Below are 25,175 nucleotides of genomic sequence, written 5' to 3' on the forward strand. Positions count from 1 at the left end.
AGGAAGAAGCAACTCCTCTAGTTGAGTGAGCTCTCAACCTGAGCGGGCAAGGCACGCCTTGAGACTGATAAGCCAAGGCGATGGCGTCCACTATCCAGTGGGCCATCCTCTGCTTGGAGACAGCCTTTCCCTTCTGCTGGCCTCCGTAACAGACAACGAGCTAATCTGTGGTCCTGAAGCTTTGTGTTCTGCCCATGTACAGGCGCAAAGCACGGATAGGACAGAGCGAAGCGTGCTGAAGCGACAACATATGAAGCAGTCCAAGTGGCGTGACTGCGGCTGCGGATGCCATATGCCCCAGGAGCCTCTGAAAAGATTTCAGTGGGGCCGCCGTCCTGTTCTTGAGCGAACTCAGGCAATTCGGTAAGGCACGCTGTCTGGCTGACTGAGTCCAGTTCCACACCGAGATAAGAGATCCTCTGCACAGGGGTGAGTTTGCTCTTGTCCCAGTTGACCCGAAGTCCCAACCGGCTGAGGTGAGCTAACACCAGGTCCCTGTGTTTGCATAGTTGCTCTCGCGAGTGAGCTAGAATGAGCCAGTTGTCGAGATAATTGAGAATGCGAACGCCCTGTTCCTTGAGGAGAACAATGGCCACCTCCGCAACCTTAGTAAAGACGCGGGGCGGCAGGGCCAGCCTGAAGGGTAGGACTTTGTACTGATATGTCCGACCCTCGAACGTAAACTGCAGAAAGGGTCTGTGTCGAGGTAGAATCGAGACATGAATGTATGTGTCCTTCAGGTCGATCGCTGCAAACCAATCTTGGGACACAGTGGAAGTCCCTGGGGTGGACGCAGTGTCCATCCATGAAGCTCTTTTAGAAGGGGGAAAAATTCACTCTTTATATGGTGCTGAAGCACACAGGGGATTAGTCGTGGTGCGATTGTAGGCTCACACTGGTCACCAACAATCTGCACACACAGAGAAAACCGGCCCAAATCGCAGACCTGACCAGCAACAATAAAAAGCTTACTGTGAAAACAACAGTTCAGAGCTGTGTATAAGCTTGCGGTCACCTCTGTAAAGTGCCGTTCCACCAACACTCTCCAAAAAAGAGGCTCCCAAAGACTTGACTTTACACTGTAAATCGATCTTCTTTTAGTGCTTGGCTCTGAAGCGAAAGAGAGCGCGCACACATTTCCGCATTTATACCCACTCGCGGGGCGGTGCACGTGACGCAAAGCTCGTTTAGTTACACTCGAAAGTGATAGGGCTCTTTTGTGATATCCCAAGTTGATGTAATGATCAACATTAATATGTCAACAGAACTCTACAAAATAATGCAACTTAAAAGGCTTAATTAAAACAATAAATTCGAATTTTTAACTTGCAACCATGCATTTATCTAAGTTTTGGTAACAGGTCCCCTGAATTACTTTTAGTTAAGAGTCTATGACTGGATCATTATTGCTGTGATTATTATGTTTCTAGTGTGTCATATGTTTGAGAACAGTTCTTCTAACCCTAATTGATGGAGTGTGTAGCTTTTCATTTCTTAAACAACCATATAATAAGACACATCATGGCCATATTCCAGGATGACAATGTCAAGATTCATCAGGCTCAAATCGTGAAAAAGAGAATCATTTTCACACATGAATTGCCGCCTCTGAGTCCAGACCTTAAATTCGTTGAAAGAGTTTGGGATGTGCTGGAGGATACTTTACAGTGTGCTCACCTCTTGCATTGTCAATACAAGATCTTGACCAAAAATTGATGCACCTTTTGATGGAAATAAATGTTGTGATGTTATTTTCATCAAGAGGTGCATCAACTTTTAGTGACGATCTATTGTTTTTCTATAAATTCATTTACTGATTTTATTACTGATTTTTTTCATAAAACATGTTTTCTTATGCTCTAAACTCTATAGTTATATATTTTATGAAAATCTGTGTAAAAATCAATGTATTATACCTAGGCCCTGTGCCATCTTTAAAGACATGACACACACACTTATACAGTAGTTTAATTTCAGAAGACATTGATTCATCCACCACTGGGGTCGTATGGATTACCATTATGATCGCTGTGTGTGGTTTTTTAAGCGTCAAACGAGCAGCAGACATTCAGTGGCATTATATAGACTCACAGAGATGGATTATATTCTTAAAAATCTTTGTTTGTGTTTATCTGAAGAAAGATAGTCATATACATCAGGGATGGTACGAGGGTGAGGAAATTGTGAGAGAATTTTAATTTATTGTGGATTTGCAGTCTTGTAGCCTTCGCTTGCATGCATCTGTAAAGTCTACAAGCCTGTAGGGTTTCCAATTTGTCATTTTATGATTCAGACGATGCTCACGGTTGTGTGCTTTCAGTGTGCCCTTTGCTGAATTGTCATGTCAGACATTTAAAACAAAGCAGAGGAAGTTTTCATGGCCAAACCTCTTTAAGGTATACCCAGGACTGTTGCATGTGTAGAAATAAAAATAATGCCCCCTACTAGAGGACAAAAATATATTGCTGGTTCCCAGGAAGTTATCATTGCTGTACTGAGATGATCTATATGACGTTAATATGTAGTCATACTGCCATTTCTACCGGAAAGACTCGGGAGGCAAGATAACGAAACAATGATATTTATTACCAATCAGCAAGCAAAATATCACAAGATAAGGTTCTTTGGTGAAGGCCCCGTCCGTAGCTCGCATCCTGAGGGTTGCGGACTTTGTGTTTCATGCCTGACGATGAAGGCAGGGGCGTAGCCGACCCCCAGGAAGTATGGACAGGGCCATCCTGGTGGTGGTGGGGAGGATGGAGGTGAAGGTTGGTGTCAGCATCTGCAAACTCAGACATGTGTAAGTACTGATCTTTTATACTCCAAGTGTTAGATAAGGATTGGTGGTCCCACTTTATGTTAAGTGGCCTTAACTACTATGTACTTACATCAAAAAATAAGTACAATGTACTTATTGGGTTCATATTGAATTGCAAAACACTTTTTCTGCTATTGAGGTGGGATACGGGTAAGGTTAGGGAAAGCTTTGGTGGTATGGGTAGGTTTAAGGGTAGGGGTAAGGTGTAAGGGATGGGTCAACAGTGTAATTATAAATGTAATTACAGAAATGAATTACAGATGTAATTACATGCAGGTGTTTTTAAGATATGTTTAATGTAAAAACATGTATGTACACAATAAGTGCATTGTATCAAATGATTAATTTAAATGTAAGTACATAGTAGCCACTTAATATAAAGTGGGTCCGGATTGGTTAGATCTGAACTAATAAATGACGTAACATTTGAGTCTTCCTGGCAGAACTTGCACTAGAGCTTAATTTCTCCACCCTCAGCTGCATATTGAACAGGAATTCAGTCTGTGCCTGCATGTAAAGTTTTATGAGTCTCATTTGCACCTGTTATAAGGCTGCATTTCTATTCCACAAGCATCTGGTTTGAACATTTCTTTTTGGATTTGATCACTGCATTTATTCAAAGCCCTTATTTAAAGTCCAGCTCAACTTCTTGAAGCCCACAGCAGTCAAAAAAACATGTGTTGACAACTGAGTGGCTGTAGTTTAAACGTGTTAGACGGAATTGCTATTCTTCACCAAAAGAATGTAATCAATGACAAACTGGAGGGCTCTAATGGTCTCCGAAGCTACACCAGCAAGCCATAAATGTCTGGTTTAGTTACCAACAGGTGCATTTAAACTCAAAGCAGATTTTAAACACACAATATTAGATAGTGGTATCCACCACAGCAGGGCAAATAAACCACTAATATTTCATTATGTTGTAGTAGATGTTTTACCAGTGCCCTTTTTAGTGGGCCTTTAAAAGTGTGAAATGGACTTTGATGCAGGATAGTTGCTCGAAGAGTTTAGGACTGTTTATGTTCTTCTGGTTCCATTCACTAATCAGCAATGTCAATGTTATTTTTCTGCAGCTCCAGAGTGATTAATCACAGGACATTTACGACCGCACATGATGCAACAACCAGGTCGCATACTTTTGGAGCAGCAGGGAACAACTTCCATTGAGAAGAATGGGAATGCAAACTGACATTTTCTCCAGGTGATGATTTGCAGGTGGAGAATGCTGTTCTATTCATCAAAGAATTCTGAAAAACCAATTACACAAAATTTCAACACTTTTACGGTGTAGATAACCCAGGAGAAAGATGTGTGGTGCAGGACGACGATTCAAAGATAGTCTTAATAAACAACAAGAACAGTAGATCACTACACACATGAATTTAACGTTAACTCCAAACCAAGGGCTTAAATGCACAAGGGAAGATCATCAACTGAACAGGGAACATGTGTGTAACTCAATTAGAAACCATTGAAACAAACAAGGAACGAGAATTTGGGTAACTGCAGCCAAAGAAACTGAACATAACCCTGAGATATTGATGATAATAAGAAATGTTTTGCTGCGTCCCAGTTCGACTATTCATACTACACCCTAAAAGGTATGTTAAAAGTACATACTTTAGAGTGTATAGCAAAAGAGTAGACAAGCTTTGGGACATACTATCACGTCTTTGCTCTCTGTTGCATCCTGACCATAGACTCCTGTCACCGTAAACTAGTCTGTCAATCATCTTGTCACAGTTAAAATCCTCCACATTTAATTTAATTTCTTACTGTATCGGAGAGCTGCAGTAGCATGTTGATCTGCAGATGCGGGTCTTTAAGGCGGAGAACTCTTCTCATATTGATGCATAATGATGCATTTAAAAGTTAATGGCCAAACGGGTCTTTATAAAAGTCCACATTGTTATTGCAGATGACATATAAGACGGATAATATTGAATAAATATCTTTTATCAGGTTATCAGGTTATCAGTCGCGCATATCTGCCATGTTTTGTAGTTGTTGTTTTTTTACATTGTAATAATATTTCACAATATTACTGTTTTTACTGTTTTTGATCAAAAAAATTAAACCTTGGTGAGCATAAGAGACTTCTTTCAATAACATTTAAAATATCCCAGCCCTGAACTTTTATAGAGCAGTGTATTGTATATTTTGTACAATTTTATGCTTATTGGAGTATTGCATCATTAGTTGAGTCTCCTGTGCACTTCATCTGAGGAACACAGAGTTGCTAGATATCCAAATAAGCTACTTATGAGGTTCCATTTTAGTTATGCTGACTTAGAAGGAAGCAGACAGTAAAGCAGCTCACTAGGCTTTTTCCTTTTTACACTTATTTCTGTGATAGGCTAAATTTAATTTCATACTAGCACCAGTGAAAAAAAAAAAACAGCAGAAAGACTAAATCACTGAGGGATGTGTCATCATCTTATTCTTCATAATATAAGCTGAAAACAGAAGGTTGTGCCATAGAGGGTTTTCAACTAAACCATCCATCTTATGCTGTTTGTTACCATGCTCATTAAGAGTATCTTTTGTCACAATGTTAGCATTGCTGGGTAGGATGCATCATTTGTCCGTCCTCCCCTGCATTCAGCTCCTGCATAGTCCTTGTCGTGTGACACATTTTTCTCCTTACTGCAGCAGAAGCGTTGCAGGAACAACTGGAGCAGTCAACTGTGGGTGCCACAGAGGATTCTGGGGCCTGAATTAGTGACTGTATTTACATTTGGCCCATGTACACTGTTAGCATTCTCTTGTTCTTGAGAGCCCTGGGATCTAATGATTCTCTCCTGGTAAACTTTTCATGGTGGCTGAAAGAACACAGCACAATATTTCAAATCCGCAAGCCCTTTTCGGCTGCCAAGGAAACAGGATTCTCAGTGGAATGAAATATTCTCTTGCATCAGTTTTTTTTTAAAAACAACACTATTTTTCACCTATTTGACATTGTTGCAGCACCTCTCTTCCCTGTCTGTCAGTAACACTCTGTTTAGTTCCTGTCTCAATTAAGCCCCTCCTTCTAAAAAAGCAATGTGCTCTGATTGGTTGACTGGACCAGTGTGTTGTGATTTGTCAACCGCTTCGAGCGTGCTTCAGAAATGCCACGCCCCTTTACCATGACTGTGAGTTTGAAGTGGCAACCTTCCAGAAGTGACTTAAACTGCAATTCATCTTCTGGCCGCTAGAGACAGGCTCCAAAAGGGATTCAATCCCATAGACCCCCCATGTTAAATTGCCCAACTTTACAGCAGAAAAAAATATGTTTACAGCTTGGTACAAAAAGTGGTTTTTGTCTATATAGCTAATTTTGCCCATCATGACAACTGTGAGGGGGGTGAATTTTTTTTATAACTCATCTGTTTAAATTATATTAAGCCATAATGTTCTGCATAATTAAGGGCGTGGTCACTTGAGTGACAGATGGATTGCTGCTGCTGTCACTACTAGCCATTTGTCTGCAGCCTGTTAGCTGACACGTCACCTCAGCTAATTCCAGCCGCTGAACTTGGCATTATTGTTGGATCGTCTTGGCTAAAAGTTTTGTCCATCAGATTTACTACAATGACAATGGCTGGAGAATATGCCTCTCAAGACATCACAAAATCCGACAGCACTGCTTGGATATTATAACTAAAACTGCTGCGCTATTTTGAAAAATATACTTTGGGCGTGGGCTCATTTGTTTGTGAGAGTCTAATGCATATGATCGTATTGTTCCGAAGAAATTACACAAATAATGGACAATATCAGTATTTCATGAATTTAACACTTTTGTGGACAAAAAGTTCAATGGACGCTTATCATAGACATCTTACCCAAGTGAGACGGATTGGATCCATCTCGCGATCGTTAGTTCATTACGTTTTGATTTTGCGTGATGTCATTTGCATACCCGACACAAATTTCAATATTACTGTTGCTGGAGCATCTTTATCGAAAAACAGACACCGTAGATTGACACTAAACTCTTAGAACTTTCAAATGATGTACAATTTGTTATCTTTATTAATATTTTAGATAGTATCTAACTTGAACAATTTGAGCTAGGCGGGCGTGGTTTCAGCAACCAGGCACCTCAGCTCCACCCACGTCCTGCCTCTTTGCCTATTTTTGGTTATCCGGGAGTGACACATAGTGCCAAGATGGCGACAGTTGGCTCTGCCCACTTTGGGCTTCAAAAATGTTCTTTAGTAATGTATGGGTGCCATCACAGACACTACATCCATGTTTTATACAGTCAACACACTACTAACTCAACTCAACCAGGGGTGCGTTTCCCGAAAACATCGTTAGTCAACTATGGTCGTAAGTCCCATTGAACTCTATTTGTAACGACGGAACTTGTGACCATAGTTCGCTTTGGGAAACGCACCCCAGGCCTGTCCATGTTTTTGCATATGCCTTGGGTGGGAATTATTTAAATGAGGAATATTGTGACGTGTTCTTTCCCAGAAGAACACAGCACTTACTGATAAAGAAAATAACTCCCTTTGGAGTGGACTTTGTAACTTTGCAGACCCTTTGTATGCTCAAACAGCAATATCACAAACAAAAAAAAGCATAATAGACCCTCTTTTAAAGAGGTGCAAATAAACAGTGACCATTTGCAACTGAGACTTGAAGTTTTAATGACGCGAACTGCATTTGCACAGATGTAGATCATGTGTTTTTCACAGAACAAGCTTCACTTTATTTCTAGCATGTGTTTGGTCCCTGTGAGTCAACCTAGCGTAGCCTGACAGATGTACCGGCTGCACTTTTAATTATGATGCAGGCCCGAACCCAAACTCATTAAAACATCTTGAATAACAAAGGCTGGATTGTCTGAGATCATTTGTCCCGCAGACAACAAAATGCTGTATTCCAGATGAGCCGATAATTTGGCGTAATAAATGGAAAGCTGGCTGCCTCACACATGGAAGATTTATCTCTGATGAGCTCGGTGGTCATTGTTCTTACTCATTGGCTGTAAATTGATGGGTCTTTTCGGAGTTGTAAGAGCTAGATCTTCTGCCCCAGGTCCCTTTGAACATAACAGATGGAGAACAATTGTCACCAAGCTTTTACTCTTGTGATGCTCATAATGAATTACACACATTATTCTATGCTTCATACCATTAGTGTGCTGTAAAGGTGAGGTGTATTTTTGCTGATGTTAAATACCTACCTTTATCATCTTAAAATGTAGAGGCATCTATAAGTACGCTATTTGTGGGTTAATTCAGAATCCTGTAATAGCACACCTCTTCTCAGCAAGATGCACAGTTGTGATATCATTCAAATGTACCAGGACATTTTTGCATGCTGAAATTTACTACTTTTTTAGGTTTGTTGTTTAGAATTGTCACCAAAATATTATAATGTACCACTAAAAATAGATTATTTGAGGAATATTAAAGGTAACCCTTTTCACAAGATGTAATATAAGTCTCTGGTGTCCCCAGAATGTGTCTGTGAAGTTTCAGCTCAAAATACCCCACAGATCATTTATTATAGCTCGTCAAATTTGGTCCTATTTGGGTGTGAGCAAAAACATGCCATTTTTGTGTGTGTCCCTTTAAATGCAAATGAGCTGCTGCTCCCAGCCCCCTTTTCAGAAGAGGGTGTAGCTTTAACAGCTAGCGCTTCGGTTGCTCAACAACAACAAAGCTGGAGAATCTCACACAGCCAAAATGAGGACTGTCAGTAACGGTGTTCAGCCTTACATTGTTCAAACCGGAGTCGACACTGACGGAGAGACTCAGGAAGAAGTTACAACTTTTAGAATGAAACTGGACGTTTCTGAATGGTTAGTGGATACATTTATGTAGTTGCTGTTAGGGTTAGGGTTCGGGTTAAAATAAGCTGACATGTAGTTGCAAAGTTACTTATTGTTAATAGAATGAGTGGACCATCGAAATAGAGTGTTACCAACAAAAGTCTTCTGCCTCAGGTCTTGGCAAGCACCCTAAAATTCCCAAACAAACTCTTTTCCATGAGCTTCCCCTTATGTTAGCAGTCAGGTCTGTCTGATGTCGTGACTTACTGTGTTTACCATGTCTTGGTTAGGCTCACGCGGCTGGGTGTGAGTCACTATGGTCGATTTAATTTTTTATTGGCTTGTGCATGTCAGTGCGAGTGTTTATTAAAAGGGCAGAGTAGAATAGCTCTGAGCTTCTATAATTCATTAAGCTGGAGTCCTCAGTGAGCAGTCCATTTCCATATTAGCTGGTCCCGATGAAAGACGTGCATGGAGAGAGGGACTAGATCCCTGTTCATGTGTCCTTCTCTCTCATATACTGTCACATAAACCCTGCTTTACAAGTGGTCGTAATCACAAATCCCTGTGCTCAGGATGTTCATGATAAGAGCTGTGACAGGAAGGATAATGAGAAGGGAGCGATGGAACGGAGAAGATGATACGAGATGGTAAAGAAAAAAAAGGATGGAAGGAGGGGGAGATTATATGTTTGTGACTTTTCACCGTAGCCGTTGAGAATCGTCTCTCTTTCAGTTCATGAGTGTGAATGTGAATTAAATTGTCCGAGCCCTGTGGGATGATGAAGTAGAATTTCAGTTGGAAGGGTGAGTTTACGGAGTTGCAATTCAACATGGTCACATAATAGAGAAAATTCATTAGTTCACCACAAACACACAATGGGAAAAAAACATAAAACTTTTCAAGTTATTTTATTTATTTATTTATTTAGGCTATAGAAATTTATCTACCAACATTGTTAATGATAACATGTTTATGGGAAATTCATACCGAAAATATATTATATATTATAAATGTTATGTAATATAAAAGTATGTAATATAAAATTATGTTTATAAAATGGAATAAAAACTACATTTACTCCAGCTGAATTTCTTTAAAGGTGCCCTCGAATGAAAAATTGAATTTATCTTGGCATAGTTGAATAACAAGAGTTCAGTACATGGAAAAGACATACATTGAGTTTCAAACCCCATTGCTTCCTCTTTCTTATGTAAATCTCATTTGTTTAAAAGACTTCCGGAAAACACGCGGATCTCAACATAACACCGACTGTTACGTAACAATCGGGGTGTACGCCCCCAATATTTGCATATATGCCAGCCCATGTTCAAGGCATTAGACAAGGAAAGGTAACATCTGGATCTGTGCACAGACAAGGTAAGCAAGCAAGAACAACAGCGAAAAATGGCAGATGGAGCAATAATAACTGACATGATCCATGATAACATGATATTTTTAGTAATATTTGTAAACTGTCTTTCTAAATGTGTCGTTAGCATGTTGCTAATGTACTGTTAAATGAGGTTAAAGTTACCATCGTTTATTACTGTATTCACGGAGACAAGAGAGCGTCGCTATTTTCATTTTTAAACACTTGCAGTCTGTATAATTCATAAACACAACTTCATTCTTTATAAATCTCTCCAACAGTGTGTAATGTTAGCTTTAGCCACAGAGCATAGCCTCAAACTCATAGAGAATCAAATGTGAACATCAAAATAAATACTTTACTCACATGATTCGATGTATGCACACAGCATGCATGACGAACATCTTGTAAAGATCCATTTGAGGGTTATATTAGCTGTGTGAACTTTGTAAATGCGCTGTAATATAGTCGAGAGCTCGTGAGGCAGGGGGCACGCGATTTAAAGGGGCGGCGACTGAAAAAATCATTGTATAGTTAATGATGCCCCAAAATAGGCAGTTAAAAAAAAATAATTTAAAAAAATCTATGGGGTATTTTGAGCTTAAACTTCACAGACACATTCAGGAGACACCTTAGACTTATATTACATCTTGTGAAAAAGCGTTCTTGGGCACCTTTAAGCAATAGCAATGCCTATTATTAATAAATTAATAAATTAATTAATTAATTCATTCGTTCATTTCCAGGTCAGGAGAAGTCATGTCAAGTCAAGTCAAATTTATTTATATAGCGCTTTTACAATTGGTAATTGTTTCAAAGCAGCTTTACATATTAGAAGCACAGAAAAAAGGGAAGTGGTTAAAAATAAGATGTACAAACAAGCGTGGTAATATGTAACATATACAAGATGGTGCTACATTAAGCCAATGTCGGCTGACTCCCAGGGGTGGAAAAAAACCCTAGGAGAAAAACCCAGCGTGCTAACACTGGGAAAAAAGTCCTAGGAGGGAAAAAACCCCTTGGAAGATATATATAATATATGTAAATGGATATGGAGATCAAAATCTGAATTATACATTTTTATTATAGAGATTAAAAATAGATTATATATAAATATATGTAAGCGGATACGGGGATTAAAAATCTGAATTATAGATGCAGCCAGAACTGGATCTGTAGGCCCATTGTCTCCTGGGCTACGTTGTAGTCAGGTCCAGACACAGGTTCTCCATCTGATCTGGATACGGCCTGGATCCAGCACCCGGCAAACCTCAGGATAAGCAGAGAGACAGATATTAGCGTAGATGCCATTCTTATTCTGATGTACAGGTATATCTAGTGTTATAGGAAATGTTCTCGGTTCCGGCCGACCTAATTATTGCAGCGTAACAATCCTTTAACGGATTTGAAAAATGTTAATGTATTGATAATGTGTTATGTGTATGCAAGAGCAAAGAGATGTGTTTTTAGTCTAGATTTAAACTGACAGAGTGTGTCTGCTTCCCGAACAATGCTAGGAAGATTGTTCCAGAGTTTAGGTGCTAAATAGGAAAAGGATCTGCCGCCTTCAGTTGATTTTGATATTCTGGGTATTATCAACTGGCCTGAATTCTGAGATCGCAATAAACGTGAAGGACTATAATGCATTAAGAGCTCACTTTGGTACTGGGGAGCTAAACCATTTAGAGCTTTATAAGTAAGTAGCAAGATTTTAAAATCTATACGATGTTTAATAGGGAGCCAATGTAATGTTGACAGAACTGGGCTAATATGGTCATACTTTCTGGTTCTAGTAAGAACTCTAGCTGCCGCATTTTGGACCAACTGTAGTCTGTTTAAAAGCCGAGCAGAACAACCACCCAGTAGAGCGTTACAATAATCTAGTCTTGAGGTCATGAATGCATGAACCAACTGTTCTGCATTTGTCATTGAGAGCATATGTCGTAATTTAGATATATTTTTTAGATGGAAGAAGGCGGTTTTACAGATACTAGAAACATGACTTTCAAATGAAAGATTGGTATCGAAGAGCACACCCAAGTTCCTAACTGAGGACGAAGGTTTAATGGAGCACCCGTCAAGTGTTAGAGAGTATTCAAGGTTTTTTCGTGAGGAAGTTTTTGGTCCAAAGATTAGGATATCAGTTTTTTCTGAATTTAATAATAAGAAATTTCTTGTCATCCAGTTTTTAATGTCAGCTATGCATTCTGTTAGTTTTGTGAATTTGTAGGTTTCGTCAGGGCGCGAGGAAATATAGAGCTGAGTATCATCAGCGTAGCAGTGAAAACTAACACCATGCTTCCTAATTATCTCTCCTAAGGGCAGCATGTACAGAGTGAAAAGCAACGGTCCTAGTACTGAGCCTTGTGGTACTCCATATTGAACTTGTGATCGATACGACATCTCTTCATTAACTACTACAGACTGATAACGGTCAGATAAGTATGATTTGAACCATGCCAAAGCAATTCCACTAATGCCAATATAGTTTTCAAGTCTTTTTAAAAGAATGTTGTGATCGATAGTGTCAAAAGCAGCACTGAGATCTAATAACACTAATAGAGAAATACAGCCACGATCGGATGATAAGAGTAGATCGTTTGTAACTCTAACGAGAGCAGTCTCAGTACTATGGTATGGTCTAAATCCTGACTGGAAATCCTCACAGATTCCATTTCTTTCTAAAAAGGAGCACAGTTGTGTTGAAACTGCCTTTTCTAGTATCTTTGACAGAAAAGGTAGATTCGAGATTGGCCTGTAATTTACTAAATCTCTCGGATCTAGTTGAGGTTTTTTAATAAGAGGTTTAATAATAGCCTGCTTAAAGGTTTTTGGCACGTATCCTAGTGTTAAGGATGAATTAATTATATCAAGAAGTGGACCTACGACCTCTGGAAGCATTTCTTTCAGTAGTTTAGTCGGCATTGGGTCTAACATACATGTCGTTGATTTTGATGATTTGATAAGTTTAGATAATTCTTCCTCTCCTATAGCGGCGAATGATTCTAGTTTTACCTCAGGGACACTACAGTGCACTGTCTGAAGCGAAACTGTAGACGGTTGCATGTTTTTAATTTTCTCTCTAATATTATCAATCTTGCAAGTAAAGAAGTTCATAAAGTCATTACTGCTGTGCTCTATGGAAACGTCAGCAGTTGAATCTCTGTTTCTAGTTCATTTAGCCACTGTGTCAAATAAATACCTAGGATTATGTTTGTTTTCTATTAAGAGATTTGAAAAATAAGTAGATCTAGCATTTCTTATAGCCGTTCTGTACTCAATCATTTTTTCTTTCCACGAAAGGCGAAAAACTTCTAGTTTTGTTTTCTTCCAACTACGTTCAGTTTTTCTAACAGCTCGTTTTAGAGCCCGAGTGTGCTCATCATACCACGGCGTTGGATTAGTTTCCTTAATCTTCTTTAGACGTAAAGGAGCGACTGCATCTAATGTGCTGGAAAAGAGAGAGCCAATAGTTTCTGTTGCAGCATCGAGTTCTTCTAAGTTGTCAGGTATACTAAGGCGATGAAACTGCTCGGGAGATTATTTATAAAGCAATCTTTAGTGGTAGACGTGATGGTTCTACAATATTTATGGCTGGGTGGTGGTTTTGTAGCCTTGGCTAATTGTATTATACACGAGACTAAATAATGATCTGATATATCATCGCTCTGCTGTAGAATTTCAACAGCATCAATATCAATTCCATGCGACAGTATTAGATCTAAGGTATGATTACGACAATGAGTGGGTCCTGACACGTGTTGTCTAACTCCAATAGAGTTTAAAATGTCTGCAAATGCCAATCCAAATGCGTCTTTATTATTATCTACATGGATATTAAAATCACCAACAACAAGGACTTTATCCGCAGCCAGTACTAACTCTGATATAAAATCAGCAAATTCTTTGATAAAGTCATTATGGTGCCCTGGTGGCCTGTATACAGTAGCCAGCACAAATGTCAACTTACATAATGTTACATAAAGCACCATCACTTCAAAGGAATTATATTTAAAATTCTTTTGAATGATTCTGAATATATTACTATAAATTACAGCAACACCTCCCCCTTTGCCTTTCTGTCGAGGATTGTGTCGATAATCATAACCTTGAGGACTAGATTCATTTAAAGTAATGTAATCGTCTGGTTTTAGCCAGGTTTCTGTCAAACACAGCAAGTCTAGTTTATTGTCTGTGATAATTTCATTTACAATAAGTGCTTTTGAAGAAATAGATCTAATATTCAGTAACCCAAGCTTTATCATTTGTTTATCTGATTTATCTGTGATTTTCATTTTTTGAACATCAATTAAATTTTTACCCTTAAAAGGTTTCGGAAGTTTTTTTGTATTTACTAGTTCGAGGTACAGACACAGTCTCTGTGATAATATCTAGGTGAAAGAGTTTCTATGTGCTATGAATTATTTGAGTTCTGTGACGTGAGGCGGCTAGCAGACGGTCGGTTTAGCCAGTTTGTCTGCGTCCTGATCTGGGCCCTGGTTTGTCATGTTTCAGCTCTAAGACTATTTGCCAAATTTCTAGATAGAAGAGCAGCACCATCCCGGGAGGGATGAATACCGCCCCAAAAGCTTTTCCAATTGTCTATGAAACCTATATTATTCTGCGGACACCACTTAGACAGCCAGCCATTGAGTGATGATAACCTGCTAACTATCTCATCACTCCGACGAACAGGAAGAGGGCCAGAACAAATTACTTCTGCTGACATTGAATTTGCGAGTTCACACACCTCTTTAATGTTAATTTTAGTGATCTCCGACTGGCGAAGTCGAACATCATTTGTGCCGACGTGGATAATGATTTTAGAGTATTTACGATTAGCATTAGCCAGCACTTTAAATTTGCTTTGATGTCAGGTGCTCTGGCCCCCGGCAAACATGTGACTATGGTGGCTGGTGTCTCTATTTTCACGTTCCGTGTAATAGAATCGCCAATAACTAGGGCACTTTCAACAGGATTCTCAGTGGGTGCGTCACTGAGTGGGGAGAACCTGTTTGATGTTCTAATCGGAACGGAAGAGTGGTGTTTGTTCTTGCCATTATGCCGCCTCACAGTCACCCAGTTAGCCTGCTGCGTGGCTTCTACAACCGGAACCGAATGTGCAGTGTTTACTAGGCTAGTCGCATCCAAAGCAGTATCTAAGGCCCTTTCATTCTCACTATCCTCAATTAAAGTTTGGATGCGTGTCTCTAATTCTGAGATTCTCTCTGTCAGCATGACAATATCTCTGCATTTATTTTAATGTAAATTAATAAAATAAAATAAAAATAAAAAATCATGGAAATTTATATTCTGAATATATTTTTCTAGTTATATCAGGTAGATATTGATTTTGAGAATATGAAGATATTCATACAGTACTGTGCAAAAGTCTTAGGCACGTCAGTATTTTCACCTCCCCAAAAAGGTTTTAAGCCAGTTATTTATATCTTCTGCTGTAGTGTGTCAATAGGAAATATCCATTCACATTTCCAAACATTCATTTTGCCATTAATTGTAATAATCCAGTGAGATTTTTGAATACACAATAAGACTGATAACTCACCATCATCAAATCCGTCTGTGATTACATGAAGAAACAGATGAAACTGAGACAAACCAAATCCAGAAGAACTGTGGCCGTGTCTCCAAATGATTTTAAGAAACCTGCCTCCAAAGCTACCTGAAAAATGATGCCCAAGTGTACCTGGACAAGAGCTTTTTTAAATGCAAAGGGTGGTCACACAAAATATTGTTTTGATTTAGCTAACATAATTGTAAATTGATAAATAAAATCTATTTATAACAGTATTTTTTAAAAACATCCTCACTTTACAGCATTTTTACACAAGTGCCTAAAACTCTTCACAGTACTGTATCTTTGCAGGCAGGTTTCTTCAAGCATCTTAGAGACACGGCCACAGTTCTCCTGGATTTAGTTTGTCTCAGTTTCATCTGTTTCTTCATGTAATCACAGACGGATTTAATGATGGTGAGATCAGATCACTGTGTGGAGCACCGGCTGTTGTCAGACTCCTTGTGTATTCACTGGATTATTACAATTAATGGCAAAATGAATGTTTGGAAATGTGAACGGATATTTCCTATTGACACACTACAGCAAAAGATATAAATAACTGCCTTAAAACCTTTTTTGAGGGGTGAAAATACTGACGTGCCTAAGACTTTTGCACAGTACTGTAAATTAATTATTGAAAATTCTCTTTGAACATTGTTAATGATAACATCTTTATGACAAATTCAATATATTATATATTCATTAAGGTAACACTTTACTTAAAGCCTTTAAAAAAAATTAAAGCCATTAAAAAAAAAAATTAATGCATTAATTATGCCTTGTAATGCACCTTATAATTCATTGAATGATCTCATGAATAAATGGAACCACAGATATAATACATCATAATATATAAAATACAAACCCGATTCCAAAAAAGTTGGGACACTGTACAAATTGTGAATAAAAATGGAATGCAATAATTTACAAATCTCATAAACTTATATTTCATTCACAATAGAATATAGATAACATATCAAATGTTGAAAGTGAGAAACTCTATGGGTCAAAAAAGAAGCCATATCTAAACATGATCCAGAAGTGCAGGTGTTTTCTCTTGGCCAAGGCTCATTTAAAATGGACTGTGGCAAAGTGGAAAACTGTTCTGTGGTCAGACCAATCAAAATTTGAAGTTCTTTTTGGAAAACTGGGACGCCATGTCATCCGGACTAAAGAGGACAAGGACAACCCAAGTTGTTATCAGCGCTCAGTTCAGAAGCCTGCATCTCTGATGGTATAGTGTTGCATGAGTGCATGTGGCATGGGCAGCTTACACATCTGGAAAGGCACCATCAATGCTGAAAGGTATATCCAAGTTCTAGAACAACATATGCTCCCATCCAGACGTCGTCTCTTTCAGGGAAGACCTTGCATTTTCCAACATGACAATGCCAGACCACATACTGCATCAATTACAACATGGCTGCGTAGAAGAAGGATCCGGGTACTGAAATGGCCAGCCTGCAGTCCAGATCTTTCACCCATAGATAACATTTGGCGCATCATAAAGAGGAAGATGCGACAAAGAAGACATAAGACCGTTGAGCAACTAGAAGCCTGTATTAGACAAGAATGGGACAACATTCCTATTCCTAAACATGAGCAACTTGTCTCCTCAGTCCCCAGACGTTTGCAGACTGTTATAAAAAAAAGAGGGGATGCCACACAGTGGTAAACATGGCCTTGTCCCAACTTTTTTGAGATGTGTTGATGCCATGAAATTTAAAATCAACTTATTTTTCCCTTTAAAATGATACATTTTCTCAGTTTAAACATTTGATATGTCATCTATGTTGTATTCTGAATAAAATATTGAAATTTGAAACTTCCACATCATTGCATTCTGTTTTTATTCACAATTTGTACAGTGTCCCAACTTTCTTGGAATCGGGTTTATATATATTGTGTGTAATTCATTAAAAATTATTTCATCTGCTGAACATAAAATTATATATTTTAAAGAATGTTGGTAACCAAACAGTTGACTTTCATAGTGGGGTTTTTTTCCACACTATGGAAGTCAATGGGGTCCATCAACTGTTTGGTTACTGACATTCTTTAAATATCTTCTCATACAGATTTAGAACAACTTGATGGTGAGTAAATGAAGACAGGATTTAAATTTTTGGGTGAACTATCCCCTTAAGTAAAGTGTTACCATTAATTTTAGGTAAAATGTTTTTTAAAAAAACTATATTTACAGCAGCTATGGATTTCTTTGAATAATAATATCTTTGATTTTGTATTCCATTTTAATTCTGGATTGCAATTCTGCATCCTGTTTGCCACCTCAGTTGAAATGCATTTCACAGATGAAAGAAAATTATATGGTTAGAATGGAACAACATGAAGGTGAGTAAATGGTGACAGAATTTTCCCAGAACTGTCCCTTTTATTCTCAGGTATTTTACTCTTGATCCCAACTGCAAAGAAGCCTCTGTAATTGAATCCCTAAATGCCCAGGCATATCTCACTTAACAAGACTTGACTCATGCTGTAGAAATGGCACATCCTCCTCTACTTTTTATATCTAAAGTTTCAGAGACTGGGCAAACTAACTTTGCTAACTAACTGTCCACATTCAATCCAAGTTCTGAGACAGCCAACAGCAATAATCCATCAAATCAGTGTGGAAATTCTGGGACAGCTGCCTTCTGAGTGCTGTTTGCATTTTCTTACATCATTACCTGTCTGACACACACACACACACACACACACACACACACACACACACACACACACACACACACACACACACATACACAAGCACAAATCATTACTGACTGTGTCCCTCTTTCATCTTTATTTCTGGAAAATATTGTCTCTGGCGTTTAAGCAATAGTTCACCTAAAAATTAAAATTCTGTCATCATGTACTCCCCCTCATGTCATTTTAAAGCTGTATGACTTTCTTTCTACTGTAAAACACTAAAAATGTTATACATTGTAAATATAAACATATTATGGATCATATTTTGATAATTTAAAGTTGGCTTGAAACGGAACATGCGCAAAATGTACTCCTTCGTTCCCTCGATTTGCTAAATCGTGAGCACGATTTACTACTTCGTTCCCTCGATTTGCTAAATCGTGAGGACGATTTACTACTTCGTTCCCTCGATTTTCTAAATCGTGAGCACGATTTACTACTTCGTTCCCTCGATTTTCTAAATCGTGAGCACGATTTACTACTTCGTTCCCTCGATTTGCTAAATCGTGAGGACGATTTACTACTTCGTTCCCTCGATTTGCTAAATCGTGAGCACGATTTACTACTTCATTCCCTCGATTTGCTAAATCGTGAGGACGATTTACTACTTCGTTCCCTCGATTTGCTAAATCGTGAGGACGATTTACTACTTCGTTCCCTCGATTTGCTAAATCGTGAGGACGATTTACTACTTCGTTCCCTCGATTTGCTAAATCGTGAGGACGATTTACTACTTCGTTCCCTCGATTTGCTAAATCGTGAGGACGATTTACTACTTCGTTCCCTCGATTTGCTAAATCGTGAGCACGATTTACTACTTCGTTCCCTCGATTTGCTAAATCGTGAGGACGATTTACTACTTCGTTCCCTCGATTTGCTAAATCGTGAGGACGATTTACTACTTCGTTCCCTCGATTTGCTAAATCGTGAGGACGATTTACTACTTCGTTCCCTCGATTTGCTAAATCGTGAGGACGATTTACTACTTCGTTCCCTCGATTTGCTAAATCGTGAGGACGATTTACTACTTCGTTCCCTCGATTTGCTAAATCATGAGGACGATTTACTACTTCGTTCCCTCGATTTGCTAAATCGTGAGCACGATTTACTACTTCGTTCCCTCGATTTGCTAAATCGTGAGGACGATTTACTACTTCGTTCCCTCGATTTGCTAAATCGTGAGGACGATTTACTACTTTGTTCCCTCGATTTGCTAAATCGTGAGCACGATTTACTATTTCGTTCCATCGATTTTCTAAATCATGCACACAATTTACCATTTTGTTCCCTCGATTTATAAATCATGCCCATGATTTATCAAATCGAGGGAACGAATTAGTAAATCGTGCGCACGATTTAGCCTACTATTTTTTCCTGCATGTCTCCGTATTTGAGTGAAATGGCTTCTTGAACAAGAAAAAAAAAAGTATGAAAGGACCCCATTTTTTTTCTATCAGGAAATGATTCCATGGTTGTGGTTTGCTATTGGTCGATCTCGCGTCGTCAGAGAAGAGAAGAGATGTTGCTGCAAGAGGAAGGGGAAGTTATTTTGATTAAAGATTGAGGGCATATAAATAAATAAAAATAATGATGTGCATGGATAAATCATTTATAATAAATAGTGCAATATTCCATAAAAAAATCGTGATTTGTCAATTTTTTTTTTTTAATGGTGCTTTCTTGTAATTTTATAGACATCATTTACTTTCATTATACTGAAAAGTGTGTTCAGAATATTGAAAACTTTTTGTGTTTCACATAAGAAAGAAAGACATACAGGTTTGTAAGTTATGACATTTTCATTTTTGGGTGAATTATTCGTAACTAATATTCGCCCTCAAGCAGAAGAGGTGTAAAATAAAGAAATAAGGTGAGTGGGTGGAAAGAAGGTATCTTCATCTATGACTAAGTTGGCATGCACTTACACACTTCTTTAATTGCATGAAGATTAATGCCACACAGCATCATGTTGCCTTTCAGTCCTTCGCTTTAGCAGCGTTGCGTGTGGCTAATTAAAAACAACACGGTAACATGGAACAGACTCAGCTGGGAAAGAAAAGGAATCGTATTGTCAGAGTATCTCAGGGAATAGTGAACAAATTAGCAGATGGCATGCAGAAATAGTTGTACTGATGCGCCTGGGAGGGCTGACAGAGAAGGTGGAGAGCCAGAAGACGAAACTGCCAGCATATGTCATATATAGAGCTCAGACACAGCAGGGCTGTCAAACAGCATGATTCGTGCGAGAAAGACCCGATTCCTCATGATGGTGAAGTGCTGTTAGCTTCATTTCTGAAAGACAAAAAGCTTTATAGCTCACCTGCCCCTATAATATACACTTGCTGTGTGTGATAGCTCAACAAAGTGATGTCACATCACTGAGACACATATGCTTTAATCCAGAGACTTAGGCCCTGTTTACATCTGGTATTAAGATGCGTTTATATCGATTGATCACAAGTAGATGATGCTAATTAGGTCTAAAAAGCTTTGAGCTTATCTACTTTCGACCGCTTCCAGAGGTAGTCGAAAGCGCATTTGACTGGATTGCTTTCATAGTGTAGACCCTCATGTGGTCAAATGCATTCAAACAGCTGCTAAAGACCGCCTACTCTCCACCTACTGACCTAATGTGTAAATATTATGGGAAGTGCGCTAGCCAGATGGAGTTTAATCTTTGTCCGCTGAAGACACAAGTTTAGTTTGAAGACAAAAAACCTACCAAGCACAATGTTCTCTCACAATGTTCTCTCACCATTCCTGATTTCTAACACACACTCACCATGTTCGGCTGGTCTTGCAGCTGTTAGTGCAGAAACAAAAGCTGCTGCTCTCCATATGTTTTTTTCATTGTCTCCATGCACGTTCATATGTAAATTGCTTGAGCTAATTTTGTCTATTAGATTGAAAGATCTGAAAAAACCCATACATTTACCTGCCCATAGACCCTCCCCTTGAAGAAATCAGGACAGAAGTGGTTGATAGTGGACAAAAGAGAGAGAAAAAAACAGGTGTAAACGGGAATGTATCTCCCTCGTCTACTTGTGATATGACTGCCAAAAAAAAAATCTTAATACCAGGTGTAAACAGGGCCTTAGAGAGTGGGACTTCAGTAAACCATAGATTAGAAGACAGGGTCCTGTTTTCAGAATAGTTTTTAGACACAGTATTCACTAAATTCTTCTTTTTCATTTTAGTGGTTCATTAATTTAGTGATATGTAGAACAAATTGAGATTTGGCCATTAAAGTGTCCCTAATATGCTTTTTTAGATATTACCTTTCATGTAGTGTGTACGTGTAATACATGTATATCTATTTGTGAATTTAAAATGTCTGCAAAAGATCAAAGTTCATAACAAATGAAGTTATTGTCTCCCAAAAGAAAAAAATGGTTCTAAACTGCCTGAAACAAGTCATCAGTAATTCCAGTCTTACTTCCTGATCGAGCCTAGTTTGTAACAAATTTGCATAATGCTCACCAATGGTCTTCATTGGCTGTCCGTGAACAACGTCTACACTGACCCATCAAATACTGCAGTTAGAAATGTCCTGCCCAATTCGTGCTTGCAATGAATGTTCGGGATGATCAGGTACTTCTTCCAATATTTCATTATCACACTCTGGCCCGAATTGATCTGGCAAAACCGACACCATTGTTACTGTTCATATCATTGTGTATCAAGTGCTGAGGAAGCCTTTGGTGATGAAATTCAGATATGGTAAGGGGCATTTTGTTTCAGACACGTGCTGTAAGTGGTAGACCAATGACAACAGACTTGGCCATCTGACCAATCAGAGCACAGTAAGCTCTCAGAAAGAGTGACCGAATCTTTGAATGGTCCATTTCAGACACTGTTAGAAAAGAGGTGATGCTGCAATGTATATTATGAGAAAATTAAAGTGTTTTTTGGCCTTGCACGTCAACATATTGTAGGAGACATCCAAAACTAAATTAGGAACCTTTAAAAAAGGAAATAGAGGCACTTTGAGTAAAAGATTGCTTTCAGTAATTGATTTACAGTCTAGTCTTGCGTAACCATTTACAACATATACTATCATATGATGATGTTTTTATAATGTTTAGTTAGTTCACATAAAATTATTTAGTTAAAACAAACAATATTCACAAAATGTCTGTCATTATTTAGAGAAAAAAGACAAAAAAAATTGTTAATTGGTTACCTGTAAATTACCTTACAGTATACAGTGAAAAATTGTAAATGTTTTAACATCGCATTATATATAATTTTACTATTGAGTATTTTAAAATGAATATCTACTATAATTTTAACAGGAGTTTTTACAATGTAATTCTAATCATGTCTATTGGTAATTAGTTAAATAAACCCAAATTAGTAAGTTCACACAAAATACAGACAACGTCAACTTCATTACACAAGTTTAAGAGACAACATTTCCTTGAAGTTTATTTCAAGTTTTGTCAAAAACTACACCCATATATATAAAAAGTATATTTTTATTCATTTGGTATGTTATTAAAATTGTAAAATGTTAATTTGCACTCGTTTTCTGATGGTAAAATATTACTGTGGCGACCAGGGCGGGCGAGAGCCGTGAGGGAACGGCGCGAGGCCGGTGGCGCGAGTGTTAATGAGCTTCACCTGGGAGGCGCACCGGCCTTGAGTCCCTCACGGAGGAGCTCCGGGAGCATAAAAGGAGGAGCGACTACAGTGAAGGACGAGAGAGGACCAGGCCTGGACTTTATGTTATGTTTTATTATGTTTGTGTGGCCGGCAGACGTCCGCGAGGGTCTGCCGGCATTACTTTCGTTTTGTTCTTTGTTTATTTCTAATTAAAGTTTTGTTGAATGTTCGCCGGTTCCCGCCTCCTTCTTCCCGTATTGACGAACTTCGTTACATTGGTGCCGAAACCCGGGAGGAAGGAGGGACATGCTGTCGAAGAGCCCTCGCTGCTGAGGGGGATCGCGGTGCTGCGGAGTTCGGGCAGCGCGGGAGTGTGTGTAGACCGCGAGAGGCTGCCCGAGGCGGTGGTGCTGGAGCCTAGTGACAGGTGGGACGGAGAGCTCGAGGCTGTGCCCCTGGGACGAGGTGGGGTGGCTGCCGTCCAAGAGGGAGCGGAGGAGTCGCCGCCGTTTGCCGTGGGCCGGAGCCTGCTGCCGTCCGCCATAAAGGGGAGGAGCAGGGAACGGGGGACTCGCTGCCGGCTGCCCTCAGTCCGGAGGAGCCATCGCCGGCCGCCAGGAGGCGGTCGAGGATCGGGCCGTCCACCGAGCGTCCAGTGCCACCGCATGGCACCGCGAGGAAGAGCCTCCCGGCTGGCTGAGGACCGAACGGCAGTGTGTCGGGGAACCGGACCAAGAATTTTTTTTTTCTCTTTTTTCCTCTCTCCCCTCTCTCGTCCTGTCGCTCCCCTTGCTTCCGTCTCCTTTCTCTCGTCTCGTCTGTCCTTACCCCCAGGTGCTGCGGCCGCCGAGACAGGCCCCGGGGGGGAGTAGAGCGCAGTCTCGGGAGTACCCCCCGGCCTGCGAGGGGCGATGGGGGTATGTGGCGACCAGGGCGGGCGAGAGCCGTGAGGGAACGGCGCGAGGCCGGTGGCGCGAGTGTTAATGAGCTTCACCTGGGAGGCGCACCGGCCTTGAGTCCCTCACGGAGGAGCTCCGGGAGCATAAAAGGAGGAGCGACTACAGTGAAGGACGAGAGAGGACCAGGCCTGGACTTTATGTTATGTTTTATTATGTTTGTGTGGCCGGCAGACGTCCGCGAGGGTCTGCCGGCATTACTTTCGTTTTGTTCTTTGTTTATTTCTAATTAAAGTTTTGTTGAATGTTCGCCGGTTCCCGCCTCCTTCTTCCCGTATTGACGAACTTCGTTACAATTACGTAAAGTAAGAGGGATTTGTGACAACAGTTGAAAATGAATGTTTTTCAGAGGTAGGAGTTATTTTGACAAGATTACAAAGGTTACTTTTTTGGTATAGTGTGCACTGATGAATCATACACAATAAATCTGGAAGCATGCATTAAAAAAGAAAGGTCGAGTAATTTTGAGATTTTTACAGTGTTAAGTCTAATCTGGAGAAGCTTCCACCATTTGATAGAAGGTCAATGAGATGTGAAGTTCTGGGGTTTCTCAATCTGTTGTTGTCGCTTGTTGAAAGGTGTTCATTTTCTTTTTGAATCCCACGCTGCTGAAGAATATGTGATGACTGACACTCTCCATTCTCTCTGTGTCTGGTTAAAGGTATGATCCGTCATCAGTAGGAGTCAGAGAAATTCAGCCTTTCATAGGCTCTGACACTTCAACATGAAGCATTAAAAAACTGGAATGTGTGATGGCTCTCACCTGCAAACATGCCTCTCCCATCTTTGAAGGTAATTGAGTTTTGATCTGAATGTCTGTCTTTATTTGGCTCTGTTATACTGTCAGTATCTTTCAAAGAGCTGTCTGTTCTTCCTGGTGTAGGCTCTCATCAGCATGATGGGCACACAGCAGGAGGGGTTGAGCAAATGCACCATATAAGATGTCTAAGCCGACAACACAAAGATATGCTTGAGTGACAAATGAGAAGGACTGCATGTGTATTTCCCACTGTATTTTTTTTCTTTGTATTGACACACATCAGACACAGTTTTGATATCAGTACTAAGTGGAGAATTGTTTCTTGATTGACACTTATTATTTTAAATTATTATTTCATGTTACTAAATTTCCTTAATCATTATCATAAGTGAATATCATGACATATGTAATAAATAGCGTGGCCGCATTGCTATCTTGGGTGTGCATTATTTTCTAATAAATCAATGGACTTTTCTAATAAGTCAATATTCCACTAGCACTATGGTTACCACACCTAAAGACATTGTTCAGATGTTGTATTTTAAGATATTTGTCAGGTTTTTGTCCTTAAAATGCTCTTGTATGTAGGACTAATTTCTTACGCATC

General features: G+C 39.4%; 1 long non-coding RNA gene across 1 annotated transcript; it reads left to right on the plus strand.

Moving 5' to 3' along the window:
• Positions 1–3,679: 3,679 nt before the first annotated feature.
• Positions 3,680–24,996, plus strand: LOC125269532. Its single transcript, XR_007185147.1, has 3 exons — positions 3,680–4,019; positions 24,470–24,600; positions 24,692–24,996. It is a non-coding gene; the product is annotated as an uncharacterized LOC125269532 (long non-coding RNA).
• Positions 24,997–25,175: the final 179 nt, after the last annotated feature.

This window comes from Megalobrama amblycephala, linkage group LG6 (assembly GCF_018812025.1).
Source record: "Megalobrama amblycephala isolate DHTTF-2021 linkage group LG6, ASM1881202v1, whole genome shotgun sequence".
Classification (NCBI taxonomy): Eukaryota; Metazoa; Chordata; class Actinopteri; order Cypriniformes; family Xenocyprididae; genus Megalobrama; species Megalobrama amblycephala.